This window comes from Staurois parvus, unplaced genomic scaffold, assembly GCF_062004578.1.
Source record: "Staurois parvus isolate SC_StPar_1 unplaced genomic scaffold, SC_StPar_1.0 ptg001168l, whole genome shotgun sequence".
NCBI lineage: Eukaryota > Metazoa > Chordata > Amphibia > Anura > Ranidae > Staurois > Staurois parvus.
In genome coordinates, this window is record NW_028318964.1 from 469,284 (window position 1) to 497,006 (window position 27,723).

Below are 27,723 nucleotides of genomic sequence, written 5' to 3' on the forward strand. Positions count from 1 at the left end.
TCGTGTGGTTGATGTCCCATGGAGAGGGGGTGATATGGTCAAAGACATCACAAAATGAAACGAAGTGGATTTACCAAAAGGGAACATTAATTCCTAAGGGGTTAAATGCAGAGATCGATATAAATTGCTTCTTATCCAATTGGTAAAGAATTAGATGTCCCATATATTTCATTATTATTTTTGCTGTTATTTTTTAACATTTTTTATTTTTATTTCTAATTTAAATTTTTATTTTATTTTTATATTTTATTTTTATTTATATATTTGTTTATTTTTATTATTTTTCATTTTTTGGATTATTATGGGTACATATATACTATATTGTGCCTACAAAGTATTGAGATGAAATTATATATGTGTATTCTGAATCTTTGTGGGGTTGTGGAAATTCCTCTATTTTTTAAATTAATAGAATGTAACTATTGGGCAATTGTTTGTATGGTATTGTTCTAAGAGGAAATAGGTTGACCAATCTTGTATTAGATTAAACATTGGATTATTGAGTGTGAAGGGATCTCACACTGGTAAGCAGAGGATGATGGTTTAGGAGGAAGTGTTATCTAGGGAATTAGCATAATGAATAAAAGGGAGGTGCCCTGGGCTGTATAAAAAGCAGCTGATGACTGGAAGTGATGTCTTGAGAATGCCCTGTGGGTGGGGCGAAACGCATTGACGCACTTCCGGTCTGCCGTCCTTACGATCTACGTCACTAACGGTGAGTGGAACGTACGCTGAGGGGTGCGTTCCAGGTGGCCATCTTTGATTTTTTTAGAACTGCATGGTTATCCTCTGCTAACCACAAGACTGTGAGGTCCCTGGATAGAACTGTGGATATGTGGATCTGTGTGAGCTGATGAAGGCTATTAAACAAATGCTTTTAACTTTCCTTGAACATGTGAGTGGCCTGGTATTATTATTATTATTATACTGATTGGTATTGGCAGTATTACACTATGGTATCTTTTTCTCTTGGACTGCTGGGGAGCTCTTAAAGGAGTGAGTTGGAGGAGAGCATCATATCATTTAAGGTGGATAAGGAGCTCTGGAGAATATAGAGGGGGCATAGGATCCCTAAAATCTTAAAAGGCGCAATGCTCACCAACATCTGGTGAGTGCGGTTAATGTTGATTTTTCACTGGTGGATGGTGGAAGCACATTTCTCTGGGAGATTTGTTTTGTTTTTGTATACACCTTTGGGAAGAAGGACTTTTTCATTTATATTCATTTATGACACATTCTGAAAATTATTTGTGGACACTTTAATAATATGATTGATGTTGATAGTGAAGAGGTTTGTGTTTTGTGCTGTTATTATATATTTTTTTATAGCTATCTTAACCCTATCCTGTCTTTCCTTAACCACTCTAGGCCCAGTCATGTCTGCCATGCACTATCTCTTTTCCTAATCTTTTCGCTACGGGCATTTCTTTCTTGGCTATCTTGCCCATCAGATGTGTTTCGGAGCCGGCAGTTCTCCCTTTTAAAGAGCCTTTCCTCTTAAATTTGTGCCAGTCTTCCACCTCAATAAAGACTTGATCCTTCCCTCTTTATGCCCTACTCCAAAGCACCCAAAGGCTGCCTAGATGTGGTCAGAGCCATCAAAGTCTAACTCAAAGCTACAGATTCTATCAGGAAGATGACTTCTCTTTAGTCATATCCTCAGGGCCTCCTAAGGAACATCCTGCTTCAAAATCCACCATCGCTAGATGAATAAGACAAATAATCTCAAAAGCTTACATTCTAAAAGACAAGACTCCTCATGCACTAATAAGTGCTCACTCCACCAGATCTGTGTGATTTTCCTATGCATTCTGGCATCAAACCTCTGCTGCCCAGCTCTGTAAGGCTGTCACTGAACAGGGGACCAGATGGGCAAATGTTCTGCCACCCTTCTAAATGTCAGAACAGCTCATCCTTACTTGGCCAATCCCTATTCTGCAATGCTATTCTCCTATGCTACTAAACTGAGGACTGATGGAGTAGGATTGGCTTATAGGGGGATACCACAGGGGCGTATTTGCCGTGAGGAAAACTAGGCAGTTGCCTAGGGCGGCACTTTTCAGGGGGGCGGCATGGCGGCAGTGCCGCACCCCCCTTTCCCATGGAAGGGACACTTCCCTGGGAAAGGGACAGGGGTAGGGTCGCCATGGCTGAAGGACCGGTGTAGCGGCACGATCTGTCCCCCCATGAAGATCTGTCCCCCTATTGCATCTGCACGTCACCGGCTGCAGAGGAGAGCGGAGTGGTAGGCGGATCCCCGGTGTGCGGGGCCTGCTGTCAGTGTGGTGGGCCCGGGATGTGCAGGAAGGCCAGAAGGAGGAAGAGAACATGGTCAGGGGGGGCGGAGCCCGCCCGCTCTTTTGCAGCCGCCGCCACCGGAGAACCTGGGGGAGAAGGGACACCATCTGGAGGAGCCCCTGCTGGACAGGTAAGTGCTTGGAGGACTGGTGCATCCCCACTCCTGTCACACTGTCCCCTGATACACTGCCCCCCACCTGTTCCACTTCCCCCTCCTGTCCCCCATATTGTCCCACTACGACCCATCTGTCCCCACTACCACCCATCTGTCCCCCCACCTGTCCATCTGCCCCTCACCTGTCCCTCTGCGCTCCTCCTGTCCATCTGCCCCTCACCTGTCCCACTGCACTCCTCCTGTCCATCAGCCCCTCACCTGTCCCACTGCACTCCTCCTGTCTATCTGCCCCTCACCTGTCCCTCTGCCCTTCTGTCCCACTGACCCTCACCTGTCCCACTGCCCCTCACCTGTCCCACTGCGCTACTCCTGTCCATCTGCCCCTCACCTGTCCCACTGCACTCCTCCTGTCCATCTGCCCCTCACCTGTCCCACTGCACTCCTCCTGTCCATCAGCCCCTCACCTGTCCCTCTGCGCTCCTCCTGTCCCACTGCCATTCACCTGTCCCACTGTGCTACTCCTGTCCCACTGCCCCTCAATTGTCCCACTGCGCTCCTCCTGTCCATCTGCCCCTCACCTGTCCCACTGCGCTCCTCCTGTCCCACTGCCCCTCACCTGTCCCACTGCGTTCTTCCTGTCCATCTGCCCCGATCCTGTCCCACTGTGCTACTCCTGTCCCGCTGCCCTGATCCTGTCCCATGCCCCCCACGTCACGCTGCCCCCCATCTGTCCCCCTATGCTCCTCCTGTCTCACTGCCCCTCACCTGTTCCTCTGTGCTCCTCCTGTCCCACTGCCCCTCACCTGTCCCACTGCACTCCTGTCCCCCTGCCCCTCACTTGTCCCTCTGTGCTCCTCCTGTCCCACTGCCCCTCACCTGTCCCTCTGTGCTCCTCCTGTCCCGCTGCCCCTCACCTGTCCCTTTGGGCTCCTCATGTCCCACTGCCCTGATCCTGTCCCACTGCCCTGATCCTGTCCCACTGCGCTCCTCATGTCCCACTGCCCCTCACCTGTCCCTTTGCGCTCCTCATGTCCCACTGCCCTGATCCTGTCCCTTTGCACTCCTCCTGTCCCGCTGCCCCGATCCTGTCCCATGACCCCTGTCATGCTGCCCCCCACCTGTCCCTCTGCGCTCCTCCTGTCGCACTTCCCCTCACCTATCCTTCTGCGCTTCTGTCCCACTGTGCTTCTCCTGTCCCGCTGCCCCGATCCTGTCCCTCTGAGTTCCTCCTGTCCCACTGCCCCTCACCTGTCCCTCTGCAGTGCCGCCCCCCCCTTTACCCGTGGAAGGGACACTACCGTGGGAAAGGGACAGGGGCTGCTGTGTCTTACCTGACTCCATGTCTTACGTCGATCCGGTCCACAAGGCACTGCTGGAGGAGGGGTGCAGAGGGTGTCCGTCTGGTGTCTTCATCTTCCTGGATCTTGATCGTGATGTGGGCGGGATGACAAGCCGTCCCTCTAATCTGGCCACACCCCTGGGATCACTGGACAGCCTATGGCAGCCTGTCCCTCCCTCTGCAAGCTTCGCCTCCTTGCCGGTGATTGGCCGCCAGAACTGTAGCTCAGAAAAGGCACACAGGTGGCCAATCACAGGCAAGGAAGTGGAGCTTGGAGAGGAGGAGCTGAGCAGCAGCGCGAAAATTGAAGATCGAGTGAGGGAGCAGCTGGAGCAGGTGAAGAGGAGGAGAGCGGCTGGAGAAGGAAGACAGCTGATGGGTAAGTGTCTGTGGCTGAAGGAGGGAGCTCGGGCTGGAGCAGGGGTCAGCACAGTGATGTAAGTATAATTGGTGTCAGTGGGAGGAATAGTGCCCCTTCATTGGTGTCAGTGTGGGAGGAATAGTGCCCCTTCATTGGTGTCACTGACACCAATGCGGGGGCACTTTTCCTCCCACTGACACCAATGAGGGGGCACGATTCCTCCCACTGACACCAATGATGGGGCACTATTCCTCCCACTGATACCAATGATGGGGCACTATTCCTCCCACTGATACTAATGATGGGACACTATTCCTCCCACTGATACCAATGATGGGGCACTATTCCCCCCCACTGACACCAATGATGGGGCACTATTCCCCCCCACTGACACCAATGATGGGGCACTATTCCCCCCCACTGACACCAATGATGGGGCACTATTCCTCCCACTGACACCAATGATGGGACACTATTCCTCCCACTGACACCAATAATGCGGCACTATTCCTCCCACTGATACCAATGATGGGGCACTATTCCTCCCACTGACACCAATGATAGGGCACTATTCCTCCCACTGATACCAATTATGGGACACTATTCCTCACACACTGACATTAATGATGGGACATCATTATTGGTGTCAGTGGGAGGAATAGTGCCCCATCACTGGTGTCAGTGGGAGGAATAGTGCCCCATCACTGGTGTCAGTGGGATGAATAGTGCCCCATCATTGGTGTCAGTGGGAGGAATAGTGCCCCATCATTACTGTCAGTGTGAGGAATAGTGCCCCATCATTAGTGTCAGTGGGAGGAATCGTACCCCATCATTGGTGTCAGTGGGAGGAATAGCACCCCATCCTCAGTGGGCGGAGCTCTAATAGAAAGAGGTGGAGCCTAAAGAGGAATGGGCGGAGTTTGCAGAAAAAAGGGTGGGACACATTTAGATGCGGGGGGGAGGGGGTGGCCCGATTTTAGTCTTGTCTAGGGCAGCACAAAACCAAAATACACCACTGGGATACCAGGGGGTACTCCTTTAAAATGTTGCCAGTGGGAGCATAGAGGGAGGTGACAAGAAGCAGAAGAAGCAGCTGGCAAAGACTTTTATTCAGCTTCAGCCTACTGCCAGGGTGGCTCCAGTGATGAGGATGGGGGTTATAATGGAACCTTGGGTGCCAGATATGGCAGAGGAGGTGCTGTGAGGGGGTTATTTGGGGGGTGGAAGAGGTGTTGGGAGAGGGGAAGAGTTTGTGCTGGAAGGAGGAATTTGGGGTGGAGAGAGGATTTGTGTTAGGTGGGGGCTTGGGGGGGGGGGTAAATTTGTTCCAGGAGGGGGATTGGAGGATTTGCATTAGGGGGATTTGGAGGGGAAGACTAATTGTGTTGGAAGGGGGAAATGAGAGGATTTGTGGTGAAATGGGGAGGGGGGAGGAGTTATGCTGGGATGGGAAGAGGGGAGGGGGTGGAGGAGGATTTGTGTTGGGTGATTTATGATTTTTTTGCAAGGGGATATTGCGGAGGGAAATATGTGCTGGGAAGAGGGATTTTGGAGGGAGGATTTGTGATGGGAGGGGGGATTTGGGGAAGAGGGGATAGATTTATTCTGGGATGGTGGATTGAGGGAAGGGAGATTTGTGCTGGGGTGGGAATTGGAGGGGAACAGGATTTGTAGTAAATGGAGGATCTGGGTTGGGAGGGGAAGAGGATCTATGATGGAAGGGGGGATTATCTGTTTATACTTATTCAAAGATCTACCAGATTAACATCTGATTTTCTGCAGATGTAGCTTTTGGCTGCAAAGTTCTTACAACAGGACTCTGAAGTTGGGTCTGTCAGCCATTGTTAAACTGTTTGGCACAGTTCTGTTTGTCTGGTTGTTGCCCAACCTTCTCATTCATTGCCCCCACTGAACAGGGGGCCAGAAGGGCAAATGTTCTGCCATCCTTCTAGATGCCAGAACAGCTCATCCTTACTTGGCCAATCCCTATTCTGCATTGCATGCTACTAAACTGAGGACTCATGGAGTAGGATAGGCTTATAGGGGATACCAGGGGGGCACTCCCTTAAAACGTTGCCAGGGTCCAATCCACTGAAGGTACCAGCCTATAACACAGAATCTATGAATATGAGGCCTGTGTCCTGCACTGTTCTCTAAGATATGGAATTAACAGGTAAGTCCTTTAATAATCGATATTAAAGTGTTACTAAACCCACAAGAGTAAAATCAGTATATGCAGTAAAGCATGTTTGTTATACTCACTGTGGAACCTAAGGGGTTAATCCTTTGCATTGTGTAAAAAGGCTGTTTGATCCTGTCTTCTCTGCCCCTCCTCTTGTACAAATGTCCACACTGATAAGACGGACTGAACCCATAGCCCTTCTGCACATGCTCAGCTTAGTGTGTATTGCTAGAGAGGGTTTTTTTTTTTTTTTGCTTGGTAGAATGCATGTGATCAGCACAGGGCCAATCAGCACTGTCCAGACAGAGGGTCAGGAGTTTTGCATCCTCCTAGAGCAGAAAGAAAACTCCTCCTACAAGCTTTAACCGGAGCTCAGCTGAAGTCACAAGACTGCTCTAACTTCTGATGAGAAAAGGTAGTTAGCAATTTATATTTACTAAAATAATTGCATTTTTATATTCTGTGTACTGTGGGAGACCAGATATTGTGAATGCAGGGTCCTGGGTTTAGTAACACTTTAAAGACCAATATGGGTCATAAATTGCATGTGATAATAGAGGCCATTTGCAATATGTGCCTGTTAAAACTTGTCTGCCCCTATGAATTTTTGATCATTTCATTGTATAGATCCTTAACCAATTCAATACCGTGCAATTTTACACCTTCCTGCCCAGGCCATTGTTCAGGTTTCAGTGCTCTCACACTTTGAATGACAATTGTGCGGTCATACAACATTGTACCCAAACTAAAGTTTTATCATTTTCTTCACACAACTAGAGCTTTCTTTTGGTGGTATTTAATCACCACTGGGGTTTTTATTTTTTGCTAAATTAACAAAAAAAGACCAAAAATTTTGAAAAAAAACACATGTTTTTCTTTGTTTCTGTTATAAAAGTTTGCAAATAAATAATTGTTCTTCATAAATTTAGGCCAAGATGTATTCTGCTACATGTCTTTGGTGAAAATAACCCAAATTAGGATGTATCTTTTAGTTTGTAGGAAAGTTATAGAGTTCACAAACTATGGGATAGATCTGAATATTGATCAATCCTGAAGTACTGACAGCCAATCTAATTTCTTGAGGTCCAAGAATGTCAGAACAGTACAGATATCCCCCAAATGACCCCTTTTTGCAAAGTAGACAGGCCGATGTACTTCATAAGAGGCATGGCAAGTTTTTTGAAGTTGTATTTTTTTTGTCATAATTTTTCGGAAAATGAAAAAATTTAAAAAATTAGTTTCACTATTTTTTTTTTACATATTGTCACCAGTGCAGTACAGCGTCATCATATAACTGGCATGGCGGTGATCAGGGACACTGACTGGTGACAGTATGAAAAAAAAAATATATATTTTTTTTTATTTTTTTTATTACATTTTTTTTCTTTTTTTTAAGATTTTTTTTTCATATTTCACTATGACCAAAGTAGTACAATGTTACCATAGTAACATTGTACTACTTTGGGGAAGTGATCAGTATTTTTTTTTTTTTTTTACACAATTTGCTTATAGCAAAGAATTACTTTGCTATAAGCAAGCATTTACCTGAATGACATTGATTCATTCAGGGTTTTTTTTTTTCTTTCTGCTTAGCTGTGATTTGGCCACAGCTAATCACATGACATGTGCATGTGATTAGCTGTGACCATTCACAGCTAGACACTAGTATACAATGGATGGCATGAATGAAGCCATCCATTGTATACAACTGTCATGTGACCTGCTGTGATTGGTCACAGCAGGTCACATGGTACTGGGAACGGGGGGGGGGGGCGATACTCAAATCTGTCATCGGCCTTGTCACCTTTTGACACCTTAACCAGTTCCCCTCCACACTATAGCAGTTCTACTGCTACATGGCAGACTGTATATATATATATATATATATAGCTGATCTGCTGTACCGAATCAGAGGTCTGATGCAATCTTCTCTCCCTGGAGCACATTCTGTTCCAGAGAGAGAACAAAGCAGATCAACATGAGTAAAAACAGCATACTTTCACTGTAAAAGCACAACTAGATCATATTTAACCTCCTGATCACTCTCCCAGTTAATCCCTTCACTTCCCTGTCACCAGTGTCATTATTACAGTGTCCAGTTTTTTTTCTGATCACTGTATTAGTGTAATGGGTGACTTCAGATAGCATTAGGGTCAGTTGGTGTCAATCCCAGAGAGCGTCACCACTACATCAGTCATTATATGTAACCCCTTGATTGCCAGGAACATGCTCACATACACGATAAACCTCCATTGCTAGCATAGTGTCTGAACGGATCAATATATTTGATCAGATCAGAACTATACCAGCGTTCACATTAGTATAGTGTCCCCAAAAATGCAGCATTAGCAGGATCAGCCCCAACACCTGCCACCACCTGCGTTTAGCCCCTACGCTTAGCCCCCTTCTCCCCCAGCTGCAGTATCACTTGGTGATGTGGCGAGTCCCATAAGTGCAGTACAAGCTGGTACGGTGGCGAGCACAAGTAGTGTCCCGCAGCCAGCAAGAATTTGAACACAGGCTGGTAGAGCCCATGGTGTCCTTCCGGATGTGATTGCAAATTCTGATTGGGAGCCCATAAATTCTGCAGCACCCGTACTTTCCCCATTCACTGCCCAACTCGGAACTCAGGTGGAAACAGCAAATTGAACTACTCCCCTTGATTTTTTGGAGCTATTTTTCACAGAAGAACTGTATGGATTGATTGTGGATCAAAGCAATTTACTGTATATGCACAAAAATGTATCGCCGGCAACCCAGATTCAAACCTTGCTAGACCATTTGCATGGAAACCCATTACTGTTTCCGAATTTCCAGTTTTTTTGGCCTAACCCTCAAATTGGGCATTACTAAAAAGGAAGAGTTGCGGCTGTATTAGTCCACAGACCTGATTCATCATATGCCCGTGTTCTCTGCTGCCATGGCCAGCCATAGATATGAGAATATAATGAGATTTATGCATTTCAAGGACAATAGACTCTGTCGTCCTCGGGGTGACCCTGAATATGATAGGCTCCACAAAATTCACCCCTCGTAAATCACCTTAACCAGAAATTTGCAGATGTGTATTCTCCTCAGCAAAACATCTGCGTTAATGAGTCCCTCATTAATTTTTCTGGCCGCCTTGCATTCAAACAATTTTTCCCCAGCAAGTGTGCCAGATATGTGCAAGACCTGTGAGAGGGCAACAGGCTATACATGTAATTTACCAATTTATGAGGGAAAAGATAGTCATGTGCCCCCTGTGTGGGGTACCACTTATACGGGGACAATTTTTATTCAAGTGTGCCACTAATTAGACATTTGTACAATATTGGAATTGGCGCATGTGGCGCTGTGTGACCTAATTGCTTGGGCTTCCCCCAATGGCTTGTAAATACCCAACTTAGAAAGGGGGAGAAAGCCTGCTTGAAAAATAATGAATTGGAAGGACAAACGGGATGTTTTCATCCTGACTTCTATTCATGCAGACATGACCATCCATGGCAGCTGTTGTTGTTGAGAAGCCCCTATGTGTCCACAGCTATAACCTTAACTTGGGAGGGGTGGACTTCAATGACCAGATGATGAAGCCGTACTTAGTATCCCATAAAGCCAAACGCTGGTAGAAAAAAGTGTCTGTTTATTTCAGTTGACTCTGTACAATGCTTGTGTGCTTTACAAAGCAGCTGGACAAAGTGGATGCATGTGAGTATTGCCATGAAAGTCAGATCGAGGGCAGTAATTCTAGCGCTAGAACTCCTGGGTAAATCTAAAGTGGTAGCCTTCAACGGCTTTTAAAGCATCGCCTATGGATAATAAAATTGTATGTAGTTTGTCGCCGTTGCATGGGGCGTGCGTATTTTTAAATCATCTCATGTTTGGTATCTATTTACTTGGCATAAATCTTCTTTTATATTTTACCAAACATTTGTCCGGTATATTTTGTTTTTGTGCATTAAAATTCAAAAAAGTATATTTTCTTCAAAAAATTAACTATCAAAAAATTGCTGCACAAGTACTGTGTGACTTAAAGAATTGCAACAACAATCTTTTTATTTTCTAGGGCATCTGCTTTAAAAAATATATAATGTTTGGGGTCAAAGTAATTTTCAAGCAAAAAATACTGATTTTTTTTATGTGAACAAAAAGTGTCAGAAAAGGCTTGGTCTCCAAGTAGTTGGAAAAGTGAATGATGTGTGGCATAAGCTTCTAATGCTGGGCATAAAATACCAATATTACACCCCCCCTGCCCAAATGACCCCTTTTTGCAAAGCACATACCCCAAACTATTTGCTGAGAGGCATGTTGCGTCAATATAAGAATTTATTTTTTGCCACAAATTTTTGGAAAACGACAAAAAATGTTTTTTGTTTTGTTTTTTTATTTACACAAAGTTGTCATTTAATTGATATAGTGCTTACACATGCCATGGGTATATTTGGAATTACACCCCAAAATACATTTTGCTACTTCTCCCGAGTATGGGAATATCACATGAGAGACTTTTTGGAAGTCTAGCCGGCTACAGGACCCCAAAATCTAATAAGCTCATTGTCTTTTAAAGGGCTTTATTTCCACATTACACTTCCTGACAACCTGTCACAGTTCCGGGGGCCCTGAAATGCCATAATTTCACCCCCCCATCCCCCAAATGACCCATTTTTGGAAAGTAGACACCTCAAGGAATTTGATAAGAGGCATGGTGAGCATTTTGCAGATCTCATTTGTTGCCACAAATTTTTGGAAAATGAAGAAAGCTAATTTTTATTTTCAAAACCTTGTGAGAAAAAAATGAGATCTGCAAAATATTCATAATGCCTCTTATTAAATTCCTTGGGGTGTCTACTTTCCAAGAAGGGGTCATGGGGGGGGGGGGGGGTTGGTGCTATCCTGGCATTTCAGGGCCTCCAAAACTGTGATAGGTAGTGAGGAAGTGAAATAAGGAAGTTATGCACCTGCAGGCTTTCAAAGGAGTCATTGGATTTCGGGCTCCTGTATGTTGCTAGGCTTCCAAAAAGTCACATATGTGGTGTCCCCATACTCAGGAGAAAGAGCAGAATATATTTGGAGTGTAGTTCCACATATACCCATGACATGTGTGAGCAATATATCATTTAAGGGACAACTTTGTGTAAAACAATATATATTTTTTTTGTCATTTTCCAAAAACTGGTGGTAAAAAATAAAAATTTCCATTGACTCAACATGCCTCTGTCGGAGATCACCGCCGCGATGGGCTCGGCGTAGGCGCAGTGCACCGCCCTGTGCAGGAACGCGGGCACTGGGACCTGGCTGACTCCAACGAGCGAGTTCGCGCATGCGCAGTAGGGACCACGGGCGCGCGCGTGGCACCAATGACAGCACAGGGCGGGATATTTAAATGGCCCTGAGCTGTCATTCAGTGCCTTCTGGTCTTTCCTGTATCCTGTATCTGCGAACCTGTGATTTGTAAGTTGCTGACCCGGATTGTGCTCTGACCTTGCTATATTCTCCTGCCCAGACCCTTGCTTTGCCTGACCTCTCTCTTGGATGCCCCCTATTGGATCTGACCTGCTGTTGCTGACCTGGCGTGTGACCCGACTATTGCCCGCTGCCTTGTACCGTACCGTCCTCTCTGTTACCGACCCGGCCTGTCTGACTTCGCATCTGCTCAGCCATCCATCCATCCATCCGTCCCTCCCAGTGGGGTCCTCAGACCTCCTCATATCAGGCTCTCTCCCGTGGGAGCCCTCGGCGAATACCACTACCACTGACGGGTTTACCCAGTAGCCACGACCTGGTCCAGGGTGCTCCAAGTCCATCCCCACCATCAGGGGCCCTGGTGAACAAGCACCTTGGAACTTAGATTCCGTGCTCTGGGGACGCCTATTCAGTGGAGTGCTAGTGGTACCACCGGGTGGTCCTTTACAGTACCAGAAGGCCATGACTGAGCCTCGAGGAGGACCCTCCCCGCTGGAGGAAGTTTGTAGACACCTGGCTACCCTGACACAAGCCGTAAACGTATTACGGGACAGATGTTTACAGATTGAAAATCTTCCCAGGCCTGCACTATATCTGTCCCCGCACCCCCGCTCGTAGCGGCCCATGAGCCCGCTTCAGGGGCTCCCGCACCACTTCCAATGGCGGAACCCCGAGTACCCTTACCAGAGCGCTTTCACGGGGACCGCACACGCTTCAGGTCGTTCCGTGAATCCTGCCTTCTTTATTTATTTGGGACATCATTATTGGTGTCAGTGGGAGGAATAGTGCCCCATCACTGGTGTCAGTGGGAGGAATAGTGCCCCATCACTGGTGTCAGTGGGAGGAATAGTGCCCCATCATTGGTGTCAGTGGGATGAATAGTGCCCCATCATTGGTGTCAGTGGGAGGAATAGTGCCCCATCATTACTGTCAGTGTGAGGAGTGCCCCATCATTAGTGTCAGTGGGAGGAATCGTACCCCATCATTGGTGTCAGTGGGAGGAATAGCACCCCATCCTCAGTGGGCGGAGCTCTAATAGAAAGAGGTGGAGCCTAAAGAGGAATGGGCGGAGTTTGCAGATAAAAGGGTGGGATACATTTAGATGCGGGGGGGAGGCCCGATTTTAGTCTTGTCTAGGGCAGCACAAAACCAAAATACACCACTGGGATACCAGGGGGTACTCCTTTAAAATGTTGCCAGTGGGAGCATAGAGGGAGGTGACAAGAAGCAGAAGAAGCAGCTGGCAAAGACTTTTATTCAGCTTCAGCCTACTGCCAGGGTGGCTCCAGTGATGAGGATGGGGGTTATAATGGAACCTTGGGTGCCAGATATGGCACAGGAGGTGCTGTGAGGGGGTTATTTGGGGGGTGGAAGAGGTGTTGGGAGAGGGGAAGAGTTTGTGCTGGAAGGAGGAATTTGGGGTGGAGAGAGAATTTGTGTTAGGTGGGGGCTTGGGGGGGGGGGTAAATTTGTTCCAGGAGGGGGATTGGAGGATTTGCATTAGGGGGATTTGGAGGGGAAGACTAATTGTGTTGGAAGGGGGAAATGAGAGGATTTGTGGTGAAATGGGGAGGGGGGAGGAGTTATGCTGGGATGGGAAGAGGGGAGGGGGTGGAGGAGGATTTGTGTTGGGTGATTTATGATTTTTTTGCAAGGGGATATTGCGGAGGGAAATATGTGCTGGGAAGAGGGATTTTGGAGGGAGGATTTGTGATGGGAGGGGGGATCTGGGGAAGAGGGGATAGATTTATTCTGGGATGGTGGATTGAGGGAAGGGAGATTTGTGCTGGGATGGGAATTGGAGGGGAACAGGATTTGTAGTAAATGGAGGATCTGGGTTGGGAGGGGAAGAGGATCTATGATGGAAGGGGGGATTATCTGTTTATACTTATTCAAAGATCTACCAGATTAACATCTGATTTTCTGCAGATGTAGCTTTTGGCTGCAAAGTTCTTACAACAGGACTCTGAAGTTGGGTCTGTCAACCATTGTTAAACTGTTTGGCACAGTTCTGTTTGTCTGGTTGTTGCCCAACCTTCTCATTCATTGCCCCCACTGAACAGGGGGCCAGAAGGGCAAATGTTCTGCCATCCTTCTAGATGCCAGAACAGCTCATCCTTACTTGGCCAATCCCTATTCTGCATTGCATGCTACTAAACTGAGGACTCATGGAGTAGGATAGGCTTATAGGGGATACCAGGGGGGCACTCCCTTAAAACGTTGCCAGTGTCCAATCCACTGAAGGTACCAGCCTATAACACAGAATCTATGAATATGAGGCCTGTGTCCTGCACTGTTCTCTAAGATATGGAATTAACAGGTAAGTCCTTTAATAATCGATATTAAAGTGTTACTAAACCCACAAGAGTAAAATCAGTATATGCAGTAAAGCATGTTTGTTATACTCACTGTGGAACCTAAGGGGTTAATCCTTTGCATTGTGTAAAAAGGCTGTTTGATCCTGTCTTCTCTGCCCCTCCTCTTGTACAAATGTCCACACTGATAAGACAGACTGAACCCATAGCCCTTCTGCACATGCTCAGCTTAGTGTGTATTGCTAGAGAGGGTTTTTTTTTTTTTTGCTTGGTAGAATGCATGTGATCAGCACAGGGCCAATCAGCACTGTCCAGACAGAGGGTCAGGAGTTTTGCATCCTCCTAGAGCAGAAAGAAAACTCCTCCTACAAGCTTTAACCGGAGCTCAGCTGAAGTCACAAGACTGCTCTAACTTCTGATGAGAAAAGGTATTTAGCAATTTATATTTACTAAAATAATTGCATTTTTATATTCTGTGTACTGTGGGAGACCAGATATTGTGAATGCAGGGTCCTGGGTTTAGTAACACTTTAAAGACCAATATGGGTCATAAGTTGCATGTGATAATAGAGGCCATTTGCAATATGTGCCTGTTAAAACTTGTCTGCCCCTATGAATTTTTGATCATTTCATTGTATAGATCCTTAACCAATTCAATACCGTGCAATTTTACACCTTCCTGCCCAGGCCAGTTTTCAGGTTTCAGCACTCTCACACTTTGAATGACAATTGCGCGGTCATACAACATTGTACCCAAACTAAAGTTTTATCATTTTCTTCACACAACTAGAGCTTTCTTTTGGTGGTATTTAATCACCACTGGGGTTTTTATTTTTTGCTAAATTAACAAAAAAAGACCAAAAATTTTGAAAAAAACACACGTTTTTCTTTGTTTCTGTTATAAAAGTTTGCAAATAAATAATTGTTCTTCATAAATTTAGGCCAAGATGTATTCTGCTACATGTCTTTGGTGAAAATAACCCAAATTAGGATGTATCTTTTAGTTTGTAGGAAAGTTATAGAGTTCACAAACTATGGGATAGATCTGAATATTGATCAATCCTGAAGTACTGACAGCCAATCTAAATTCTTGAGGTCCAAGAATGTCAGAACAGTACAGAAATCCCCCAAATGACCCCTTTTTGCAAAGTAGACAGGCCGATGTACTTCATAAGAGGCATGGCAAGTTTTTTGAAGTTGTATTTTTTTTGTCATAATTTTTCGGAAAATGAAAAAATTTAAAAAATTAGTTTCACTATTTTTTTTTTACATATTGTCACCAGTGCAGTACAGCGTCATCATATAACTGGCATGGCGGTGATCAGGGACACTGACTGGTGACAGTATGAAAAAAAAAAAATATATATTTTTTTATTTTTTTTATTACATTTTTTTTCTTTTTTTTAAGATTTTTTTTTCATATTTCACTATGACCAAAGTAGTACAATGTTACCATAGTAACATTGTACTACTTTGGGGAAGTGATCAGTATTTTTTTTTTTTTTTTACACAATTTGCTTATAGCAAAGAATTACTTTGCTATAAGCAAGCATTTACCTGAATGACATCGATTCATTCAGGGTTTTTTTTTTTCTTTCTGCTTAGCTGTGATTTGGCCACAGCTAATCACATGACATGTGCATGTGATTAGCTGTGACCATTCACAGCTAGACACTAGTATACAATGGATGGCATGAATGAAGCCATCCATTGTATACAACTGTCATGTGACCTGATGTGATTGGTCACAGCAGGTCACATGGTACTGGGAACGGGGGGGGGCGATACTCAAATCTGTCATCGGCCGTGTCACCTTTTGACACCTTAACCAGTTCCCCTCCACACTATAGCAGTTCTACTGCTACATGGCAGACTGTATATATATATATATATATATATATATATATATATATATATAGCTGATCTGCTGTACCGAATCAGAGGTCTGATGCAATCTTCTCTCCCTGGAGCACATTCTGTTCCAGAGAGAGAACAAAGCAGATCAACATGAGTAAAAACAGCATACTTTCACTGTAAAAGCACAACTAGATCATATTTAACCTCCTGATCACTCTCCCAGTTAACCCCTTCACTTCCCTGTCACCAGTGTCATTATTACAGTGTCCAGTTTTTTTTCTGATCACTGTATTAGTGTAATGGGTGACTTCAGATAGCATTAGGGTCAGTTAGTGTCAATCCCAGAGAGCGTCACCACTACATCAGTCATTATATGTAACCCCTTGATTGCCAGGAACATGCTCACATACACGATAAACCTCCATTGCTAGCATAGTGTCTGAACGGATCAATATCTTTGATCAGATCAGAACTATACCAGCGTTCACATTAGTATAGTTGATTATAAATCCTCCTGCGCTTCTATGGAAAACCCCCCTCCTCCTAATTGATATGCTGCTAACACTCAAACCGATACCCCTAATCAGTGTCCAAATGTAAATATATTAGTGTAGCGCTTAAACATACAAAAAAACAGGACCATTATAATAAATAATAAATAATATAATTAATGTGATAAGTGCTGTGATCCTCTCAGTGTTCTTAGACCACTAAAATATCCCCATAAATATCACTCTATTGCAAATAAGAAACTATAATCATATTCCATAAAAATATATTGTGATAGTGCCACTTCAAAAAAAAAAATAAAATAAATAAATAAATCAATATCGGGTGATGGTGCCACTTCAACTTCATTCAATGTCCAATATTTCAATTCACATCCATCTATTCCAAGTGTTCTCTATATACATGCATAGTGTTTATATATAGATAGTGCCACTCGTGAACCAACACACTTCTTTCCACTTCGGCTGCAATGCCTGCTCACCTCCTTCCTGCGACCCCAAGGGGCCCACAAGCCTTTAGGATCACCCTGGATCCTCAAAATTTCTGGTTTGGCACCTTCCTGATATTCCTCCTATCAGGCCTCCTCCACTCCTTCACTGCTATGCCTCCTAGGTTCCTCACCAGCGATTGTCTGCAAACTCTCTCTCACAGAGATAGTGAGTGAAAAAACAGATCCTCCATTGTGTAGTATTTCCAGTATGTAAGGGTTTAATCACATATAGCCAAAAAGTAACTTACATTCGGTTGTACAGCAGCAATTCCGTCCCTATATGGGCAAACTGCAACCTCTGATAATGCTTCCTGATAACCAGGAAAATGGCGTCCCACACCGGAAGTGCGACACTCCGGATACCGGAAGTAGCGTCTTAGCTTTGCCTACGCGTTACGTCACGTACCTCGTGACTTCTTCTGGGTTTCGCTATGGAGACGCAATCTTCTTTTATACTACGGTGGAAACAACTATCCCGCCCTTTCATCCCCATTCTAATTACGGCCGCCATTTTCTTGGAGCCTAATCACAGGGACATATGTTAACCTGCTCAACTAATGTAACTTTCCTCTTGCTAATCCTATAATCATGAACTAAAACATACATATACTTACTTCTGAAGACTAGCCAATGCATATCAGACCTAATTAGAATACCTTTATTCACAATTTTAATAATCAATAAATAGTTAAAAATATACATTTAATAATGAAAGACAATATACCCATAACATTTTAAATAAAACTATAGATGGGAGACCCATAATGCGCACTCATTGGTCTCCCATCCAGTCTATAGCCCAGCTTCATATTATAGAATAATCCTATACTTAAAAAATGCTCAAAATTCATTAAAATAAAAATACATTAAAAACAGTAAAAAATCAATAAAACTATACCCATCTCTCTACATAATATTATATACTTCAATTATTGCAATATAATGTGGGCAGATCTAAATTAGTTAATTAAATATTTTTTAAAATGAATTAATAGTGTACAATAAACTCTTATCACTAGAACAAACATCTAGTCATATATATAAATAAATACATAAACTACCTGAGTATGCAGTTTCCCCATATATTACAATAAAGAATACAGTCAAATCTTAAAATCCATCAATCAAGAAAATTAATAATCATTGATAAAAGAATTGAGATCAAACTCAACATTTAAACCTCTCGGGACTAACGTTCTCATGTCATATATCCAGCGTGACTCAGCTTGACTTAATTTTTTCATCTTATTGCTACCTCTCCAGTGCTTTTTGTATTTCTCTATGCCCCAAAACTGCATTTTAGTGGGGTCCTTATTATGATACTTGGAGAAGTGTTTTGAGACGTTATGCTTTGGGAATCCTTTTAAAATATTTCTTACGTGTTCTCCTATCCTCTTCCAGAGTGGTCTTTTTGTCCTCCCGATATATTGATATCCGCATTCACACTGTAGGCAATATACCACTCCCATAGTTTTACACGTAATGAAGTCTCTAATATTGTGTTCCTGTCCAGTTGTGTTCACTATAAAGTTTTTACGTCTGCCACTTTTCGTGGCCCTACAGCCAACACACTTTCTACATGGGTAGAAACCTTCTTCACTCAAAAATGTTAATTTATTCATTTGTGGGGGGTCTAATACACTTTTCACCACCCTAGATTTAATAGTAGAGGCTTTACGATAGATGAACCTTGGGTGCTCTGATAATACCGTTGTTAACATGGGATCCAACTTCAAGACATTCCAATGTTTTTTAAATATTGACTCTACTTTTTTAAAATGGACATTATAATCCATAACAATAGGTATATTATCCTCCTGGATTACTTCTCTCTTTTTTTCTTCCAGAAGTGTATCTCTATCCATATTTCCTACCTCTGTTATTTTCTGTGTTATCATATTTTTTGGATATCCTTTTTCTATAAATCTAGATGCCAATCCTCCTGCTTGTTCCAAATAATCCTCATGTTTTGTACAATTTCTCCTTATTCTTACCATTTGTCCTTTTGGTATATTGTACAACCAGGGCGGATAATGGCAACTTCCCATTGGTATGTATCCATTTCTATCAACGTTTTTAAAAAATGTTTTCGTTATAAATATGCCTTCTACTATTGTTATATTTACATCCAAGAAGTTGATCTGATCCTTACTGTGTTCCCATGTGAACTTTATATTTTTATTATTCATATTAAGTTTGTCCAGAAGCCTTATTAATGCTGTTTCCTCTCCCTCCCATATTATTATAACGTCATCAATGAACCTTTTGTAAACTTTCAGTTCTTCTGGGTAATTATTAAACACTTCCATTTCTTCCCAACATGACATGAAAATGTTCGCCACACTTGGTGCGTACCGTGCCCCCATAGCTACACCCCTTATTTGTTTATAATATGTCCCGCTATACCAAAAATAATTGTGACTGAGGGAAAAATCCAAACATTCTAATAGGTACTTCCTTTGGGTCCATGTCAAATTACTATATTCTCTGAGTCCCCAATCCACTGCTTTCATGGCATCATCATGCCCTATAATAGTATATAGCGATGTTACGTCAGCACTAGCTATGTAAATACTATTATTACCCTTATATTTATCTAAAATCTGTAACAAATGTTTGGTATCCCTCAGATAAGCTTTTGTGTTCTTAACCACTGGCTGTAGGAATTCATCAATATATTCCCCCATCCTGGCTAATACTGATTCTATCCCATTCACGATAGGTCTGCCAGGTGGGTTCTCCATATTTTTATGTATTTTCGGGACAGTGTAGATTATCTGTACCCTACATAGGTCCGGTACTAAGTACTTAGATTCTTTCTTGTTTAAAATCTTCTTATCTACTCCTTTCTTTATCAATAATTCTAATTCCTTTTTATATGCAATTGTAGGGTCTTTCATTAAAATTTGGTAAGTGGATTTATCATTAAGCTGAGTGGAGAGTTCTTTCACATAGTAGTCTTTTGACAACACCACTATTCCTCCCCCTTTATCTGCTGGTCTTACAACAATGTCCTCCCGTTTAGATAACCTCTTAATCCCAATTTCCACTCCTATGTTTTTCTTTACTCTGGGGACATTCAATTTCTCTAAATCTTGGTTGACTAATTTTTTAAAAACCTCAATTTGACTGTTGTTACTAATCTGTGGATTAAAAACGGATTTATTTCTAAGATCAGTATGGGTAAATCTGCTACTCGGGGCACTATTTAAACAGTTCTTCGCCCCCGGTAATCCTAATAAATACTTTTTCACATTTAATCTTCTAATGAATTTTTGAGTATCTATATATACTTTAAATTTATTCATGGATGCAGGGGGAGCATACTTCAAACCTCTATCTAATGCCATGAGTTCCTCTTTCGTTAATGTGGAGCCGCTGATGTTGAACACCCCTTCTCCTATTGTTCTCTTTTTCTTTTGTTTTTTATATCCTGCCCTGCATCCCCTCCTTTTCCTGGACTTTTCCTCTTTTCTCTCTCTGGGCTTATCTCTTCTGGGTGTCTCTCTAAAAAATCCCCTTGTCTATAATCCTGCCTTAATGGCTCAAACCTATTATAGGTGTATATGGGACTCCTATATTCAAACCTTGGATAATCCCATTGTCCATATGGTTCCGGGCCTTCATACCTCGGTCCATAAGGTCTAGGAATATATGGTCTGGGCTGATAGTTATTGGGGTTGGGCCCTGTTTGGTAGTAAGGTCTATTATTTTGATAATAGGGTCTATTATTGTATGGTGGGCCTTTCTTATTATTTAGTCCCCTATATCCACCGTTTCCATTAGGCTTTGGTTTAAATCCATTTTTCGGTGTCCTATAATTCTGAGTGTTGTACCGCACTTGATTGGAACCTCTATCTTGATTTTTATATATGGGTGTGGGATCGCTTTTATTTACCACTTTTTCTTTAACTGGGGTCGTGTTAGCCGACGCCAATTCTATCTCATTTTCCTCTGATTGCCATTTGAACACTTGGTTTCTTTTCATATCATTTAGATCTCTCTGATATTTTTTAGTTTTTCTGTACTTAACCTCTTGGTCCACCCTTTCTAAATCTTTATTGAGTCGATTTGTTAAATTTTGCATCTCTACTGTATCTTTAAATGGTAGAGTTTTTTCTTTTATCTCACCTATTTGTTTATCCAAAGTTCTTAATTTCCTTTGTTTCCTTTTTAATAGGAACATGACTAGTTCAAGGCCTTTTTCGTGGAAGAAATTGAACCATTCATCAACTGACTCTCCATCTGTTAATCCATCACAAATGGGTATATCCCATCTAATTCTTCTGGGCACTAATCTATCTTTTAAGTACTTTTCATGTGTGACTATGTCCCACCAAAGGAACACTTTTTTCTCCATTAAGTGGCCTAATTTCCGATATTGTGTTTCCAAATCTCCCATTGGTCCCACATTGGGTTGACTAAATACTTCTTCTAAGTTGATGGATCTATTCTCTAAGAACCCAAAGACATCCATAATAGCTGCTTGAGGTTGGATAAGGTGCTAAGAAATAAATGATTATAAATCCTCCTGCGCTTCTATGGAAAACCCCCCTCCTCCTAATTGATATGCTGCTAACACTCAAACCGATACCCCTAATCAGTGTCCAAATGTAAATATATTAGTGTAGCGCTTAAACATACAAAAAAACAGGACCATTATAATAAATAATAAATAATATAATTAATGTGATAAGTGCTGTGATCCTCTCAGTGTTCTTAGACCACTAAAATATCCCCATAAATATCACTCTATTGCAAATAAGAAACTATAATCATATTCCATAAAAATATATTGTGATAGTGCCACTTCAAAAAAAAAATAAAATAAATAAATAAATCAATATCGGGTGATGGTGCCACTTCAACTTCATTCAATGTCCAATATTTCAATTCACATCCATCTATTCCAAGTGTTCTCTATATACATGCATAGTGTTTATATATAGATAGTGCCACTCGTGAACCAACACACTTCTTTCCACTTCGGCTGCAATGCCTGCTCACCTCCTTCCTGCGACCCCAAGGGGCCCACAAGCCTTTAGGATCACCCTGGATCCTCAAAATTTCTGGTTTGGCACCTTCCTGATATTCCTCCTATCAGGCCTCCTCCACTCCTTCACTGCTATGCCTCCCAGGTTCCTCACCAGCGATTGTCTGCAAACTCTCTCTCACAGAGATAGTGAGTGAAAAAACAGATCCTCCATTGTGTAGTATTTCCAGTATGTAAGGGTTTAATCACATATAGCCAAAAAGTAACTTACATTCGGTTGTACAGCAGCAATTCCGTCCCTATATGGGCAAACTGCAACCTCTGATAATGCTTCCTGATAACCAGGAAAATGGCGTCCCACACCGGAAGTGCGACACTCCGGATACCGGAAGTAGCGTCTTAGCTTTGCCTACGCGTTACGTCACGTACCTCGTGACTTCTTCTGGGTATCGCTATGGAGACGCAATCTTCTTTTATACTACGGTGGAAACAACTATCCCGCCCTTTCATCCCCATTCTAATTACGGCCGCCATTTTCTTGGAGCCTAATCACAGGGACATATGTTAACCTGCTCAACTAATGTAACTTTCCTCTTGCTAATCCTATAATCATGAACTAAAACATACATATACTTACTTCTGAAGACTAGCCAATGCATATCAGACCTAATTAGAATACCTTTATTCACAATTTTATTAATCAATAAATAGTTAAAAATATACATTTAATAATGAAAGACAATATACCCATAACATTTTAAATAAAACTATAGATGGGAGACCCATAATCCGCACTCATTGGTCTCCCATCCAGTCTATAGCCCAGCTTCATATTATAGAATAATCCTATACTTAAAAAATGCTCAAAATTCATTAAAATAAAAATACATTAAAAACAGTAAAAAATCAATAAAACTATACCCATCTCTCTACATAATATTATATACTTCAATTATTGCAATATAATGTGGGCAGATCTAAATTAGTTAATTAAATATTTTTTAAAATGAATTAATAGTGTACAATAAACTCTTATCACTAGAACAAACATCTAGTCATATATATAAATAAATACATAAACTACCTGAGTATGCAGTTTCCCCATATATTACAATAAAGAATACAGTCAAATCTTAAAATCCATCAATCAAGAAAATTAATAATCATTGATAAAAGAATTGAGATCAAACTCAACATTTAAACCTCTCGGGACTAACGTTCTCATGTCATATATCCAGCGTGACTCAGCTTGACTTAATTTTTTCATCTTATTGCTACCTCTCCAGTGCTTTTTGTATTTCTCTATGCCCCAAAACTGCATTTTAGTGGGGTCCTTATTATGATACTTGGAGAAGTGTTTTGAGACGTTATGCTTTGGGAATCCTTTTAAAATATTTCTTACGTGTTCTCCTATCCTCTTCCAGAGTGGTCTTTTTGTCCTCCCGATATATTGATATCCGCATTCACACTGTAGGCAATATACCACTCCCATAGTTTTACACGTAATGAAGTCTCTAATATTGTGTTCCTGTCCAGTTGTGTTCACTATAAAGTTTTTACGTCTGCCACTTTTCGTGGCCCTACAGCCAACACACTTTCTACATGGGTAGAAACCTTCTTCACTCAAAAATGTTAATTTATTCATTTGTGGGGGGTCTAATACACTTTTCACCACCCTAGATTTAATAGTAGAGGCTTTACGATAGATGAACCTTGGGTGCTCTGATAATACCGTTGTTAACATGGGATCCAACTTCAAGACATTCCAATGTTTTTTAAATATTGACTCTACTTTTTTAAAATGGACATTATAATCCATAACAATAGGTATATTATCCTCCTGGATTACTTCTCTCTTTTTTTCTTCCAGAAGTGTATCTCTATCCATATTTCCTACCTCTGTTATTTTCTGTGTTATCATATTTTTTGGATATCCTTTTTCTATAAATCTAGATGCCAATCCTCCTGCTTGTTCCAAATAATCCTCATGTTTTGTACAATTTCTCCTTATTCTTACCATTTGTCCTTTTGGTATATTGTACAACCAGGGCGGATAATGGCAACTTCCCATTGGTATGTATCCATTTCTATCAACGTTTTTAAAAAATGTTTTCGTTATAAATATGCCTTCTACTATTGTTATATTTACATCCAAGAAGTTGATCTGATCCTTACTGTGTTCCCATGTGAACTTTATATTTTTATTATTCATATTAAGTTTGTCCAGAAGCCTTATTAATGCTGTTTCCTCTCCCTCCCATATTATTATAACGTCATCAATGAACCTTTTGTAAACTTTCAGTTCTTCTGGGTAATTATTAAACACTTCCATTTCTTCCCAACATGACATGAAAATGTTCGCCACACTTGGTGCGTACCGTGCCCCCATAGCTACACCCCTTATTTGTTTATAATATGTCCCGCTATACCAAAAATAATTGTGACTGAGGGAAAAATCCAAACATTCTAATAGGTACTTCCTTTGGGTCCATGTCAAATTACTATATTCTCTGAGTCCCCAATCCACTGCTTTCATGGCATCATCATGCCCTATAATAGTATATAGCGATGTTACGTCAGCACTAGCTATGTAAATACTATTATTACCCTTATATTTATCTAAAATCTGTAACAAATGTTTGGTATCCCTCAGATAAGCTTTTGTGTTCTTAACCACTGGCTGTAGGAATTCATCAGTATATTCCCCCATCCTGGCTAATACTGATTCTATCCCATTCACGATAGGTCTGCCAGGTGGGTTCTCCATATTTTTATGTATTTTCGGGACAGTGTAGATTATCGGTACCCTACATAGGTCCGGTACTAAGTACTTAGATTCTTTCTTGTTTAAAATCTTCTTATCTACTCCTTTCTTTATCAATAATTCTAATTCCTTTTTATATGCAATTGTAGGGTCTTTCATTAAAATTTGGTAAGTGGATTTATCATTAAGCTGAGTGGAGAGTTCTTTCACATAGTAGTCTTTTGACAACACCACTATTCCTCCCCCTTTATCTGCTGGTCTTACAACAATGTCCTCCCGTTTAGATAACCTCTTAATCCCAATTTCCACTCCTATGTTTTTCTTTACTCTGGGGACATTCAATTTCTCTAAATCTTGGTTGACTAATTTTTTAAAAACCTCAATTTGACTGTTGTTACTAATCTGTGGATTAAAAACGGATTTATTTCTAAGATCAGTATGGGTAAATCTGCTACTCGGGGCACTATTTAAACAGTTCTTCGCCCCCGGTAATCCTAAAAAATACTTTTTCACATTTAATCTTCTAATGAATTTTTGAGTATCTATATATACTTTAAATTTATTCATGGATGCAGGGGGAGCATACTTCAAACCTCTATCTAATGCCATGAGTTCCTCTTTCGTTAATGTGGAGCCGCTGATGTTGAACACCCCTTCTCCTATCAGAGGTCTGATGCAATCCTCTCTCCCTGGAGCACATTCTGTTCCAGAGAGAGAACAAAGCAGATCAACATGAGTAAAAACAGCATACTTTCACTGTAAAAGCACAACTAGATCATATTTAACCTCCTGATCACTCTCCCAGTTAACCCCTTCACTTCCCTGTCACCAGTGTCATTATTACAGTGTCCAGTTTTTTTTCTGATCACTGTATTAGTGTAATGGGTGACTTCAGATAGCATTAGGGTCAGTTAGTGTCAATCCCAGAGAGCGTCACCTCTACATCAGTCATTATATGTAACCCCTTGATTGCCAGGAACATGCTCACATACACGATAAACCTCCATTGCTAGCATAGTGTCTGAACGGATCAATATCTTTGATCAGATCAGAACTATACCAGCGTTCACATTAGTATAGTGTCCCCAAAAATGCAGCATTAGCAGGATCAGCCCCAACACCTGCCACCACCTGCGTTTAGCCCCTACGCTTAGCCCCCTTCTCCCCCAGCTGCAGTATCACTTGGTGATGTGGCGAGTCCCATAAGTGCAGTACAAGCACTTGATTTTTTGGAGCTATTTTTCACAGAAGAACTGTATGGATTGATTGTGGATCAAAGCAATTTACTGTATATGCACAAAAATGTATCGCTGGCAACCCAGATTCAAACCTTGCTAGACCATTTGCATGGAAACCCGTTACTGTTTCTGAATTTCCAGTTTTTTTGGCCTAACCCTCAATATGGGCATTACTAAAAAGGATGAGTTGCGGCTGTATTGGTCCACAGACCTGATTCATCATATGCCCGTGTTCTCTGCTGCCATGGTCAGCCATAGATATGAGAATATAATGAGATTTATGCATTTCAAGGACAATAGACTCTGTCGTCCTCGGGGTGACCCTGAATATGATAGGCTCCACAAAATTCACCCCTCGTAAATCACCTTAACCAGAAATTTGCAGATGTGTATTCTCCTCAGCAAAACATCTGCGTTAATGAGTCCCTCATTAATTTTTCTGGCCGCCTTGCATTCAAACAATTTTTCCCCAGCAAGTGTGCCAGATATGTGCAAGACCTGTGAGAGGGCAACAGGCTATACATGTAATTTACCAATTTATGAGGGAAAAGATAGTCATGTGCCCCCTGTGTGGGGTACCACTTATACGGGGACAATTTTTATTCAAGTGTGCCACTAATTAGACATTTGTACAATATTGGAATTTGCGCATGTGGCGCTGTGTGACCTAATTGCTTGGGCTTCCCCCAATGGCTTGTAAATACCCAACTTAGAAAGGGGGAGAAAGCCTGCTTGAAAAATAATGAATTGGAAGGACAAACGGGATGTTTTCATACTGACTTCTATTCATGCAGACATGACCATCCATGGCAGCTGTTGTTGTTGAGAAGCCCCTATGTGTCCACAGCTATAACCTTAACTTGGGAGGGGTGGACTTCAATGACCAGATGATGAAGCCGTACTTAGTATCCCATAAAGCCAAACGCTGGTAGAAAAAAGTGTCTGTTTATTTCAGTTGACTCTGTACAATGCTTGTGTGCTTTACAAAGCAGCTGGACAAAGTGGATGCATGTGAGTATTGCCATGAAAGTCAGATCGAGGGCAGTAATTCTAGCACTAGAACTCCTGGGTAAATCTAAAGTGGTAGCCTTCAACGGCTTTTAAAGCATCGCCTATGGATAATAAAATTGTATGTAGTTTGTCGCCGTTGCATGGGGCGTGCGTAGTTTTAAATCATCTCATGTTTGGTATCTATTTACTTGGCATAAATCCTCTTTTATATTTTACCAAACATTTGTCTGGTATATTTTGTTTTTGTGCATTAAAATTCAAAAAAGTATATTTTCTTCAAAAAATTAACTATCAAAAAATTGCTGCACAAGTACTGTGTGACTTAAAGAATTGCAACAACAATCTTTTTATTTTCTAGGGCATCTGCTTTAAAAAATATATAATGTTTGGGGTCAAAGTAATTTTCAAGCAAAAAATACTGATTTTTTTTATGTGAACAAAAAGTGTCAGAAAAGGCTTGGTCTCCAAGTAGTTGGAAAAGTGAATGATGTGTGGCATAAGCTTCTAATGCTGGGCATAAAATACCAATATTACACCCCCCCTGCCCAAATGACCCCTTTTTGCAAAGCACATACCCCAAACTATTTGCTGAGAGGCATGTTGCGTCAATATAAGAATTTATTTTTTGCCACAAATTTTTGGAAAACGACAAAAAATGTTTTTTGTTTTGTTTTTTTATTTACACAAAGTTGTCATTTAATTGATATAGTGCTTACACATGCCATGGGTATATTTGGAATTACACCCCAAAATACATTTTGCTACTTCTCCCGAGTATGGGAATATCACATGAGAGACTTTTTGGAAG